This window comes from Archocentrus centrarchus, unplaced genomic scaffold (genome assembly GCF_007364275.1).
Source record: "Archocentrus centrarchus isolate MPI-CPG fArcCen1 unplaced genomic scaffold, fArcCen1 scaffold_45_ctg1, whole genome shotgun sequence".
Taxonomy (NCBI): Eukaryota; Metazoa; Chordata; class Actinopteri; order Cichliformes; family Cichlidae; genus Archocentrus; species Archocentrus centrarchus.
Genome location: NW_022060271.1, coordinates 436,258 through 450,569, shown reverse-complemented (window position 1 = coordinate 450,569; position 14,312 = coordinate 436,258). Strand labels below are relative to the sequence as shown.

The window sequence follows — 14,312 nt, the reverse complement described above, 5'->3', positions numbered from 1 at the left end:
TAAGTGTGCACAGTCTGAACACAGTGGCTGTCCACTGGAGAGAAGGACTCTGGTGGTCCTGAACACAGCACTGAGTCAGCCTCATGTTGAGCTGCTTCTTCTCTCTCTGCTCTCTGCTTGCAGCATGCTTCACACATCAGAGTGAGATGGAAACTCCTACATGAGCTTCCACTGAACATCTGCTCAAAGATCTGACTTTGTAGATCAGACACTACATCTGTTTGCTGCCAGCCTCAGAGGGGGGGCTCAGACCTGCGGCCTCCTCCTCCTCCTAGTTGGACCCAGGAGTCTCTGGTCCTCCTGACCTCCTGTGACAGTGGCTCACTCTGATGTAGAGCTCATGGACCCACATGTCCTGTCACATCACACCTTCCACCACAAAGATGCTCAGATATCCCACAGCAGAAATGTCCAGCATCTCTGTTTGAAGATGTCCTCACCCAGTGAGCCTTCAGCTGCTGATGGGGCCTCATGAAGTCTTACAACAAAGCTGCACCCTGAGCATGAAGGAAACCAGCTGCAGGAGAATAACTGCAACATTTACACTGACTCATGCTGAGCAGTGGGTGGAAACAGAGGGGAGTCCTGCCTCCATCAGGCTCATCCATCACCACCTCAGCCTTGTTTCCACCCTCATGGAGGCTGTGTGGCTGCTGCTGCTGTCTAATGTGAATCCTGCTTCTCTGCAGCTGCAGGTGATGCAGCTAAAGCTCAGTCTGGATCCTTCTTCCCTCTCATGGACCTGCTTCCATCATCCACTGAGCTTGGCCCGTATGCTCCATCAGGTCAGCAGCTAGCACAGCTTTACCCCAGAAAGGAGATGAAGGTCCCAGAGAAGGTGCTGCTAACAATCAGACCACACAACAGCTCAGCAGTGATTTATGAACAGCAGAGGTTTTAGTTATGTGACCTCATTGGTGCCCAGATATGAACTCTGTTTAGTTTGAATTATTAGGGTCAGATCAGAGAGCAGAGACACTGATTATGGCTGCATGTTATTAACAATGAGGACGTTTCTCTGAACATCTGTTTAATGATGCTGCAGGCTGGAACAGGCTGACAGGAAGTGATGAGGACAGGAAGCTTTCTCACTCACAGCTTGGTCTGTTTCCAGGTGGTTTCCATGGTGACTCAGGCTGATGACCTCTGAGATGACCCCTGACTCTGACCTGTCCTGACCCAGAGCTCTGAAGCTGTGTGAACAGCTGGAATCAAAAGCATGTGGGCCTCATGTGATTCTAACTAAATATATCTGTGGTACATCCACAGGCCTGAAACACTCAACACCTCCATCACTACATCTCCCAGCATGCCTCAGGGCTGTCAAACACCCAGGAGCAGTGAGGCCTTCAGCCATTTCTCCTCCTCAGGCTGTGACCTGATGATGTCATCGAGCTGTGAAACTCTCATATTTGATTGGAGGAGAGTGAAAACAAGGAAACTCATTCACAGACAGTGAGGGGCCGTTTAGTTTAGGAGGAGCACCTAAATGTAAAGTCAGGTCTGTACCTGGGGGGGGGCATCAAAGGCAGAGTCATGTTTCCTGTTTCCTTCCTGCTCAGGTGGAGGTGTGGCCTGTTTCTGCTCGTTAGTGATGGTATAATGAGGCTCTGTGAATGTGTCCAATCTTTCCTACTGATTCCCAAAAGCCCCCAATCACACGAAGCCTCGTTAACCAGCTCATTTAGGAGTGCTGCCACCTGCTGGTCATTTGATGTACAGCAGTCCTGCTGTTCTGTTACATGTTGGCAGATCTTTGATCAGAATGATGCAAATATTATGTCCAAATCTCCATTTGAGGTTTTGTAACAGCAGATGAAATAAATCTGAGCTGATCGTGGTGTATCGATCAGTTAAAGACCTTTTATGACTCAGTGGGAGCGTCGGCCCTTTTCTATGCAGTGGTCTGCTGGGGGGGTGGATGCACCCAAAGGGACAGGAGCAGGACTGACAAACTGGTGCGGAGGTGGAGTCTGTGCTGGGATGTCCTCTGGAGTCTGTGAGGGTGGTGGGTGAGAGGAGGATGTTAGCAAAGATGACATCATCATGGACCCCATGATGTCATCAGTCACCTGACACTTTACCTCCACTGACATCACTTATGCACACAGTACATACACATTTATTACACTCTCAGCCATGATGCATACTGTGTATGCTGTGTACTTTCCCAGCTACAAATGTATATAGTGTTCTGATGTATATGTGTGTGTATGTATATTGATATATATTTGATGTATATAGTGTTTTCTATTTGATTTAGTTTCCTCCTCCTTCTCTGAGCTGCTGTAATATTCAAATTTCCCATCATGGGATCATTAAAGTTTTCTCTCTTATATCTCAGTGGTATATTAATAAAGTATTGCATAGAGTCAGTGTGGTGTGTCTGTGGATAAACAGGTACAGGAAGTGCTTGGGTGGGGGTGCTTTATTAATTTATCTTCCTGAATAACATAAAGTGAGAGTGTCGGGGGTCAGGGGGTTCCTTCTGTTTGCTGTAACGTCCACAGCCTTATAAAGACAGTCAGAGAGGACTGAAGCAGCTGAAACTGAAGCTCTAATGAGGACAGGTGAGGATCCAGGTGCTTCTGATTCTGCTGCTGTAACAGTGGCTCACACTCAGACCACCCACAACACTTCCTCTGTTCCCACGTCTCTGTCAGCAGCTCCAATCACATCATCGGGCAGTCACGTGATGTCACAAAAACGATACGGGCCTCGACACAGGCTTCATATGGCCACGCCCCCTTTGGCCTCGGGGGTTAGGGTTAGAAAAGTCAGCTCCTGAAGAACCAGGACTCAGAAACAGGATCCAGCAGGAGCTCAGAGCTGCATCTGGACCTTCAGCTGATCATCTGCTGTCACTGAAACCATCAGAGATGGTCTCAGTGGGAGGGGGGGCTGTCAGGAAGGAAGGAAACAGGAAGTAAAGGCTGAGGTTCGCCCTGATCCACCATGCAGCACCATCTGCAGCTTCATTCTGCAGCATGGCAGTGATCCAAACACACAGTCAGTGATGGATCAGCCTCAGAGCTCAGCATTACTGAGGCAGTGTGGGATCATCCTGACAGAGAGCAGGACCAGAGGCAGGAACATCCAAAGAACCCTGGAGAACTGTTCCTGCAGACTGTGCTGAAGAACAAAGGAGGTCACACCAAATATGGACTTTGAAGCTCATTAGAGTCGTTTTTACTTCATATCCTGTATTTACAAGTATGTTTGAACAGCTTTCAATGAATAACTGCATCTGTTTCCATTTTCCTGGAAAAACATGAAGAAATGAGGAGCGACTCCCTGAAAAGCCTTCAGCTGATCCAAAATGCTGCAGCTAGAGTACTGACAGGGACTAGAAAGAGAGAGCAGATTTCTCCCATATTGGCTTCTCTTCATTGGCTCCCTGTTAAATCTAGAATAGAATTTAAAATCCTTCTCCTCACATACAAGGTCTTGAATAATCAGGCCCCATCTTATCTCAAAGACCTCATAGTACCATATCACCCCAACAGAGCACTTCTCTCTCAGACTGCTGGCTTACTTGTGGTTCCTAGGATACTTAAGAGTAGAATGGGAGGCAGAGCCTTCAGCTTTCAGGCCCCTCTTCTGTGGAACCAGCTCCCAGCTTGGATTCAGGAGACAGACACCCTCTCTATTTTTAAGATTAGGCTTAAAACTTTCCTTTATGATCAAGCTTATAGTTAGGGCTGGATCAGGTGACCCTGAACCCTCCCTTAGTTATGCTGCTATAGGCCTAGGCTGCTGGGGGGTTCCCATAATGCACTGTTTCTTTGATTCACCTTATTTACTTTGTTTATACTCCACTCTGCATTTAATCATTAGTTATTATTAATCTCTGGCTCTCCCCCCTCAGCAGATGACCCCCCCCTCCCTGAGCCTGGTTCTGATGGAGGTTTCTTCCTGTTAAAAGGGAGTTTTTCCTTCCCACTGTCACAAGTGCTGCTCATAGGGGGTCGTTTTGACTGTTGGGTTTTCTCTGTGTTATTGTAGGGTCTTTACCCACAATACAAAGCGCCTTGAGGCGACTGTTGTGATTTGGTGCTATATAAATAAAATTGAACTGAATTGATTTGATATCCAAATGTAAAATATCGGTATCGGACATAAAAAAGTGGTATCATGCCATCACTAGTTGTAATCAGACACAAGATGGAGGATGAGCTCAGCAGTTTCACTTTCACTTGCAGACAAGATGGAAGACAAATGTGACCTCTGACCCCGTCCCAGTGTGAGAGGCCTGTGAGGGGTCAGAGCGTCCTGCTGTCACACATCAGTACAAACAGCCTGAGAGCAGCTGACCCTAAAGGTCACATTAATGTTTACACTTTAGTTCACTGATGAACTTTAACATCAATAATTAAAGTCATTCATTTAGTTTTCTTCTTCCTGTGAACTTCATCCATTTTTCATGCTTCACTTCTGTTTCCTGCTGTGTTAAAGGTCAGAGGTCACATGGAAACAGTCATGTGCTGCTGGGCAGACTGAAGCTCCTCTGCTGATACCTGCTGGATCTTGAAGCAGGAGAGAGAAAACCTTTGAATGACCTTTGACCTCCTCCTGAGGATCAATAATGTGTCATGGTCCTGGGCCCTTTGCCCAGTGTTGTGTGTTTCTTTGAAGTTGTGTTGCTGTGAAGTTCCTTCAGTGGTGTCTCTGAGCTTGTTGGGATTCAGATTCCGAGTTCTTGGAAGTTGTGAATGTTTTAGTGTTTCAGTGTTTGGATTTTCGGGGTTCCTGCCTCCTCGTGGACTTTGTGTTTGCACACTTCCAGCACACCTCGTTTCACTGCTAATGTGTCACTGACTGATGTCTCTGACAGACACACATCATCTCAGGCTCTTTGCACTGATGTCACTGACTTCCTGTGACTGAGCAGCTTTGTGCGCACACTAACCAGGCTGCTTCAAAGCTTTGATCCAATCAGGCTGCAGAAACATCTCAGCATCATCCAGAGGAACGGGAGGAACCTGAGCTCCATTTCAAGTGTTTGTGCAGAAGCTCTGAATCCTTCAGGAAAGCTGAGATTTCACTCTGTTCTTTGGAGAACATCCTAAAGTTCTGCTGTCACTTCATCATCATCTGAGTGGAGATGAAGGAGAACATGAATGGAAACAGCTGCAGCATCAGGCTGCAGCAGAACAACATGTGACCAAGTGAAGGCTCTGAATACTCTGTGAAGCTGCTCCAGGGTCAGATTTAGCACATCTGCTGAAGGCCGACTTTATGGAGGCTCTAAAAATCCAGGTGCAGCGTGTGGAGGCCCACCTGTGAGCACCTGTTGGAGACACTGATTCCACTGGTTTCCATTTGGCTCCCCTCAATATTTGGATGATGTGTCCTCAGAGCTGAGCCAGCCTTCACACACACATCTTTGAGGTGTTTCTGCTTCCATGGAGCTGTGTGTTGGTCTCGGCCTCGGAGGCACCATTAACATCATTATACACGTGCATATAAAATGTGCATATACTGTAGACACATATTTAAATGTTGCATTATTGTCTGCACCTTACATGCTGCTTGCACTCAGATTGGATGCTACAGTTCTTGGTGAATATGAACTTTTTAATGCCAATAAAGTTGAATATAATCTAATGTTTGTATAGCAGCGAGCAGAAAGGAGCAGCTGGATGATGGTTACAGACACACTCAGCAGAGCTGAGGAGAAAGGCTTCAGGGCCTTCAGAGCAAAGCTGGATCCAACCTGTGTTCTCCCAACCAGGAAGGTCTGTGTGAGACACGGATCAGAGCTGTCCTCCAATAAATCCTTCATTTCTTCCTTCACTTTAGGCTGGAAAGGACAAATACCAACAAGAGAGAGACGAGGCCAAAGCTGAGCTCCACAAAGTTCCTGCAGCAGTCTGACAGCAGACACGTGGACTTAGCTTCATATGGAGGCCTGCTGGGCTGGAAGTTGCTCTGTGGAGATGGCAGGTCTGAGGTCTGCACTGCTTAGTGGACTCAAATTCCCACAGACACACACAGAGGAAAGTTTGGCCTGTGTGACATCAAGAGTCACATGTCTCGTTCCTGATGGTGCAGTAATATGATTGGAGGAGCTGAAGCTGCGCCCTGCGGTCTGCACTGCACACACACTGAATCTAGTTGTTACAAAGGCTCTGGAACTGACCCCAGACCTGCCAACTATTCACACAAAGAAGAAGCTGGTGGGCTGATCCAGAAGCAGCACAGCTGCCACAGTCAGGACCAGAAAAGACACAACAGAAAACTTGATGTTGACACGGCAGAGTCACCTGTTCTTGGTTCAACACCAGCTAGTTTGTGGGCCCGAGTTGAACCCATTTTTCAGCCGAGCACCGAGTGAATGGTTCAAATACTGGCACCGGCACCAGAACCCGTCGGTGGAAAAGAGGCCTCAGTGAGTCACATTTAGTGGCTGCAGCCAAACATCATGGCAGACTGCCTACAGTGGATGTGTGAGCGTCAGGACTGAAGGTGGAGCTTTGTGTGTGTCAGGGTGAGGCTGCAGCCCCGCCTCCAGCCGGAGCGCTCAGGTGTAAAACTACGAGGAAACCGAAGCTCCTCCTCTTTCCTCGGCAGTGCCGTGCGGCCGGCCGGACTTCATTCCACAGATGAGCTTTAACAAAGTGTGAAGCTGAACTCTGAGCTGTGACGGTCTGAGCAGTGTGAGAGTGTCAGTACAGGTGCTGGTCATCAAATTAGAATATCGTGAAAAGGTTGATTTATTTCAGTAATTCCATTCAAAAAGTGAAACTTGGATATTATATTTATTCATTACACACAGACTGATATATTTCAAATGTTTGTTTCTTTTCATTTTGATAATTATAACTAACAACTAATGAGCACACAGACCAACAAGTGTGATGTCAAACAAGAAGAGGACAATGATGATACCTGGCAGTTTTGGTGATTGATAAAATAAAGGAAGAGCAAGAAGATGAACAGCTTCCACCCCTGCTGCCACCACCTGCACCTAAAAGCGTTTTGACCTTCAGTGTGTAGGAAAGGAAGAGGAGCTCTTTGGTAAATGGATTTTTAGAACAAGCAGACAGACCACTGAACAGCCGGAGCATGGTGATGACTTTTTATTAGACTATTATAACTCTCAGTCAGCTGTGTTTCATAACGTGCTATGACTCCCTGTGCATGAGTGGCTGAAGATGATGGAGTCTAAAATATCTAAAGTCAACAAACTCTTTAATCACAGCCTAAGAGAGAAAAACACTGTAAGAAAAACTGTTCACTTGTAAACAGAGCCACGCCTCCCTCTCCCTCCACCTGCTGCCCAGCTGCTATAACCCTTTAAAACGGCTGCCGTGCATCATTTTTGAAAACATCCGACTTTCAACGGACACAACCGTGGCTTACTTCAACGAGAGCTCTGACAACACGCAGAGGTTGACCCCGACAGCTGCAGTGTCTATGCAGCTTCAGGATTTGAGGGGGTCAGAGGTCAGAGCATACAAACTGATGGATCCACCTGGGTGTACGAGGACTGCCTGTGGAGATAGTGGGACAGCTACCGGAGGTGGTTTTGGATTTCCTGAAGCTCTCCTTAAAGTCTGTTCTTAAAATGCTGATCCAAAAGCACAGAAGGGAGATCTGTGTTTTTCCTCTAGAACGTCACTACGTTTTCAGGTATCGGGAACACCTAGCAAAAAGATTTTGGAACGGGCGTTTCATTCCTATGTGGATGGAGATTCTGCATTTGGAAGGTTTCACCCCGGAACCCTATTGGCTTATGGGTGCTGCAGAGGCTTACAGTTATGTTCATAATAATAGCAAAGGTAAGTAAACCTCAAAATTCTTCAGATAAATTGTATTTTAATGAACACAAATGCATTGGGGACCCTGCACGTTCTATTCCAAAGCAAGAAAATTGGATAAAGTCATTGAATTTGATAGTATTTTACAGAAAGTCAAGAAATATAATGTTCAAAAAAACAGCAGTGTTGATGTCTTTCTTTACAGACTCAAACATTTTCTGTAGAAACTAAGAAATGCTTGAAGACTCAACTTTCCTGAGACTCATAAACTAATATTTAGTTGCATAACCACCGTTTCTGATAACTGCTTCACATCTGTGGTACATGGAGTCGACCAACTTCTGGCACCGGTCAACAGGTAACGCAGCCCAGGACATTTGTACTACGTTCCACAGTTCCTCTGCATTTCTAGGCTTTGCCTCATGAACAGCATTTTTTATGTCAGCCTACAAGTTTTCTATGGGATTAAGGTCTGGGGATTGTGCTGGCCACTCCATTACTTGAATTCTGTTGGTCTGGAACCAGGATTTTGCTCACTTGCTGGTGTGTTTGGGGTCTTTGTCTTGTTGAAACACCCATTTCAAGATCATTTCCTCTTCAGCATAAGGCAACATGACTTCTTCCAGTATTCTGATGTACTCAAACTGATCCATGATCCCTGGTAAATTGGACCAACACTATAGTACGAGAAACATTCCCATATCATGATGCTTGCACCACCGTGCTTCACCGTCTTCACTGTGGCTTGATTCAGTGTTTGCAGGACGTCTGACAAACTGTCTGTGGCCCTTAGACCCAAAAAGAACAATCTTACTCTCATCAGTCCACAAAATATTACGTCATTTCTTTTTAGGCCAGTCAGTGTGTTCTTTGGCAAATTGTAACTGCTTCAGCACATGTATGTTTTTTAACAATGGGACATTGTGGGGGCTTCTTGCTGGTAGCTCGGCTTCACATAGATGCTGTCTGATTGTTACAGTACTCACAGTCAGTCTTAGATCTTCTTTGATCCTCCTGGAGCTGATCATTGGCTGAGCCTTTGGTTATTCTCCGATCCATTCAAAAAGTCGTTTTTCTTTTTTTTTCTCACCTTTCTGGTTTTGGCAGCAATTTTAAAGCGTTTGATATCATTTTAGCTGAACAGCCTATCATTTTCTGCACTTCTTTATAGGTTTCCCCTCTTTATTAATGTCTTAATCAAAGAACGCTCTTCTTCTGAACAGTGTCTTGAACGACCCATTTTACTCTCTTTTTCAAGGACCAATGCACAGCCAGCATATGCAGCGTCAGTTGCCTTGATCCTTAAATAAGGTCCACCTGTTTGACGCCTATTTTTTTCACATCATCAATGACCTCACTAATTGAACACGCCCCTTTCAGTAAATGATTCAGTTTCCCAGAATCAGCAGCATGCACGTCATGCCTGTTGGGTCTGTTGGTTTTCTGTACCTTTACTAAAGCTTCTGCTAGTGATGTGGGACTGCTATTATTTTGAACACAGCTGTATATTCATGAGTTACAGGAAGTCAAAGATACTTAACACGCTCTTCTTGAACTGGAGTCCAGTGTTGTAGGTGTCAAGAGAACATCTGTTGACCAAGTTCTAAATCAAAAGTATCAGCTGTGGGTTTGAGGGTGCTGCTTCATTTCTGTTTGCTGTTTTCAAATGTGATTTTTTTCAGATGTTTCTGTGTTCTCTAAATTTAACTTGTCAAAATGTGACAATATAGCTCCATACCCCGCTGATATAAATGCAGGTAAATACCACCTTTACTGTTAGTCAACTTTATTTCTAAAGCACATTTAAAACAGCAGCAGTTGACCAAAGTGCTGTACATTTAAAATAAATAAAAGATTATAAAACATAAGATAAGGAGACAGTTAAGACAGGAAACATAAAATAATCAAACATAAGTAAAAGAAAGCAGCATCACTAATGTCTCCAGGACTCATTCTGATTTCAAAGCCAAAGAATAAAAATGGGTTTTCAAAGTGTCGACTGTTGAAGAGGTCCTGATATGAAGGAGCAATTTGTTCCAGAGGTTCGGAGCAACAGCTGCAAAGATCACCTCTGTGTTTTAATCTTGACCTCGGGACAGTTAGGAGCATTTGCTCAGCAGACCTAGTGGGAGTCTGCAGGCTTATAAGATCGGACAGGTAAGAAGGCGCTAACCCATGTAGCACCTTAGAAACAAATAGTAAAACCTTAAAATCAATTCTAAAACTGACTGGCAACCAGCGAGAAAACAACGTTTATTTTGTAAAGCTATTTTACGTATTTCATGTATTTTATGTTATTTTTTAACCCCGTTTTTCATTTGAAGCTCTTTTTATTTCATGTTCTTATATTCAAATGAGGGGGCGGAGTTTTATCTGTGGGGCGGGGCTGGTCAGGAGTGGCGGGCTTAGACCTGAGCGGAGGAAAGCGGCCATAAAGTTTGAAATATGATTGTTTCTGTGACACAAAATAAACTTTTAAGGTGTTTTGAGGCGAGAATGTAAATGTGTAAACCTCAAATATCAGCTCGTTTATCAAGATATCTCTTAATTACAAAAAGTGCTCCTGTTTTCGGAGCTGTCGTTGCCGCTGCTCTACCAGCAGCTCGCCTCGCTAGCTGTCAGCTGACCGGGCTATCGAGGCTCCTTTAGCCGGAGAGAACGTCCGACTGCCGGCACATCCTTTTCAAACCCCCGCTGGCTTTCACTACTGAGTGGAAGTTAAACACAGATATAACTCACTCAGATGATCAATAACAGCTGATGTTTGGTTTGTTTCAGTGTTTCATTTGTTCCTCAGCAAATCGCTTTGCCTGAAATTAAAGTTAAGCATCATAACTGGATAGTTTTATTCTACATTAATGTCTCACTTAATATAGTTGGATATTAATCAGGTCCGTCCCTGTTCGCCTCTGGATCACGGGGGGCGTGACTGCAGTTTCTTGCCTCCATTGGTGAGTACGTTCCATGACAGAGGCACATACACATTATTTGCAAGCAACAGCAGGATTGTGTGTGTGTGTGCGTGTGTGTGTATGTATGTGCATGTGTAGATATGTGGATGTGTATGTATATGTGTGGATATTTTCTTTGATTATTCTTTTCTCACCTTTGTCTTGTTTTTTTCTCTTTTCTCTTTCTCACTCCTTTTCCTACCTTTCCTTTCTGCCTGTCAGGCCTGGTGTAAATAAATCAAATCAAATAAAAATACAAACTAACTAAATACATACTAACAAGAGTAGCCTATTGTAAAACTTACAGAGCTATTCTTGGGAAAGCAAATATGTTTGGTACACCAGCGCATTTGGATCATATCCCGATTGCGAAAACTGCCAAACATGACAGGCTAAAAAATATATATATATATATATATATAGTTGGAAATTAATGATTCACTCAGCTGTATTATTGATGTTGAAATGTGTCATGCTTGTTTTAACAGCTTATTTTGAATTAAAGATTTAAAATTAAACCACAAAAAGGAGAAAAAGTTCATTCTCCGTTTAACCAGCTGCTTTTACACAGCTGTGCTTCCAGCTGTCACGGTTGCTAGGCGACATGAGCTACGCAGAGGTGAGGGCAGGTGACGCTGATATGAAGTTTAGACCGTCCAATTTCACAGCCGCTCACTTCCGGCCTTTGTGGTCTCACAGAGGATCGGTCGCGACCGACCAATCACTATTGTTTTTCAAAATAAGAGCATAACCAAACAAACTCTCAGTCTCACACAGGTTAAACTTCATAAACATTTACAGAACAGACCCAGTTGGATACGTCATCGATTCTTGGGGTTCGTGGAGACCTGTGTGCCTCTCAGGCCTGGAGATCGAAGACGTTGAAGACGTCTGCATATTTGGCTTTTTGGTAGCGGTATCCCTTCTGTTTGGGCTCGGAGGATACCTGATTTACCGGGAAATTAATAAAATCTGGGCAGCAGTTCAACATCAGCCGAGGCTGCAGACCCAGGTGGATGGGCTGTCCAGGGCTCAAAGCCTGGTGGACCTGAGCCGTAAAGCGGATGGTAGTCCACCTGAGAACGTGCTGACAGGCGAGAGGGGTTCGATCTGGAGATAAGGTTCGGTTCTGCACGGTGAGGACGGTAACTAATGAATTTGGAATATTGGATTACTGAATGGTTCCCCAGTGAGACTGAAGGCTGTTGGAAAAAACAAGCAGCCTGTTCCAAAACAACATCTGCATTATCAGGAGTTTGGCTCCCCTGCCGGCCTTGGGCTGGTAATCATATCTCTGCAGGACTATGTGTGATGGTCGCTCTTCCCCTCAGCCCTCTCTGTGATCTGTGAAGCTGGATCTGGTGTACCACGGCCGCTGATGAACTTCCATCACTATCAGCAAACTGTCATCTGGCTCCACAATGCCCCCACCCTCTCGTCTCCGTCTGCATCCCCTCCTGCCCCCGTCCTCCCCCACCATATTGCTATCCTGGCTTTAAATGTGCAAATATGCTTTGCTAAGGTGGTTTTTTTGGACCCTGGTATGGTGCTCATGTCGAGCACCGTACCAGATGACTTTTTTTAAACCTAACTACCCCATGATGTGTGTTGTTTCCAGAGGTGGGAAGTAACGAAGTACAAATACTTCGTTACTGTACTTAAGTAGATTTTTCAGGTATCTGTACTTTACTTAAGTATTTATTTTTCTGACTACTTTTTACTTTTACTCCCTACATTTTTACACAAGTATCTGTACTTTCTACTTCTTACATTTTCAAACAGACTCGTTACTTTTTAACGTCAGAGAGAAGTTTGCATTTCCAGTCAGTGCGCCTCAAACATCAAACGATCTGAGCCTAAACGGAGGAATAATAACATATAAGAGACAATCGTACTGGCGTATCCTCCATCATCGGGGCTTATCTCGTACAAAGGGATTAAATATGCAAACCCATTAAATTAATGTCTCATTTATAGCGCTATAATCAGGGGTCACAGCGGGCCGGACCGAGTCTGTAAGTTGCGCTGTGGCACATAAACAGCTTAGCTAGCGCTACTGAAGAGGAGCGAGCATGAAGGGAGTAACGTGTGGCAGGTAAATGCAACGTTTCTAAATGCTCAACAAATATCAGCAAACACACAAAGTGTGTGCAGTTTGTCACACAGTGTGTCTGCGAGCTAAAAGAAGAGCTGCTGTATTTCAGGGAGAGCAAAGAGAGAGAAGTTCACTCAGAGATGGAGAAAGAGGACAGGAGAGGAAGAAGAGAGGTTAGATTTAAAGGTAAGGACTGCAAAACAAACTGAAGTATACTGACTTTGTGTAATTCAAAGATTGTATGAAAATACTGCAGTTTAGTGTGTAATAAACAGGTTATCTTGTTGTACTGTATTTACAGTAAAGCTCTGTGTTGGTGCACAGAGGCTGTGTTCATGGTCAGAGTTACAGGTTACATCAGTGCAGCAGAGATGAGTTTGAATCAAAGCTGCTGATGCTGAGATTCATTCACTGAATCCAACATTTCTACAGCCTGTATGCTGTCAGTGTAGGGGATGGAGATCAGCTCAGAGAGCTGTGAAATACTGGGTTACATCTTTGTGAGTTCACTTCATCCACACAGAGCAGTAAACCTCAGAGCAGCAGCAGCAGGTCAGCTGATCACAGCCTGCACACCAACATCATTTACTGCAGCTACAATAGAAAGCTGTGATTCTTCTCCCCATGCAGAGCCACTACAGCTGATCTTAGGGTTCCTCCAGCTTCTGAATCCCACTGTAACCCCTGAGTATCCTCATGTGGTTGTTTAGGTGGAGGCACAGTCACCCTCTACTATGGAGGACACAGAGAACAGAGCTGTGTTTAAATTCACTTTCACAGTTTGTGTCCTACAGAACAGATTCAAGCTGAGAGCATTCATTAGGATTAAAATTTAGATTGAATAATGTTTGTATTCTCATGTAATATTATTTTATATTATTACAATAACATATAATGAGGTTCAGTTAGCTTTACACAAAAATAGCAGGTAGAAACGTCCTCCAAAGAACTACTTTTACTTTCTTACTTTGAGTACATTTCAGAGCCTGTACTTTTTTACTTTTACTTAAGTAAAGAAGTTGAACCAGCACTTCGACTTTTACTAAAGTATTTTCTAACATAAGTACTTGTACTTCTACTTAAGTAGAGAATGTCAGTACTTTTGCCACCTCTGCTTGTTTCCTTTTCTGGGGACTGAATGTAGCGGCGGCGCCAGTGAAAAACGGCAGCGGCTGCAGCCACCCATCTCCCCTATGTTAGTCTGTCTGTGTCTTCTCTGGATGGTTGTTCCGAACGGAATTTCGTTATATTGTGATGAATGTCGTTTTATAACTTGTTGTATAATGATTAATTTCGTCGTATGTATAATAACAATAAAGTTCTGTTCTATTCTATTCTATTCTAAATGTGAAAATTCGAACATGTCTGACCATCTGAAGCTCATTTAAATTCATCACCGTCTGCACTCACGGACACTTCCTGTCAAACCGAAAGTAAACGTTCCTCTGAGCGTCACACCTGCAGGGTAAGGTGTGGGCGGAGCTGCAGGTGATCCCCGGTGTG

At 44.4% G+C, this 14,312-nt stretch overlaps 1 protein-coding gene across 1 annotated transcript in view; it reads left to right on the top strand.

The window, feature by feature from the left end:
- The window catches only part of LOC115777204 (uncharacterized), a 297,208-nt gene that overhangs the window by 110,482 nt on the left and 172,414 nt on the right, over window positions 1-14,312 (top strand). The gene's annotated exons all lie outside the window — the stretch shown is intronic.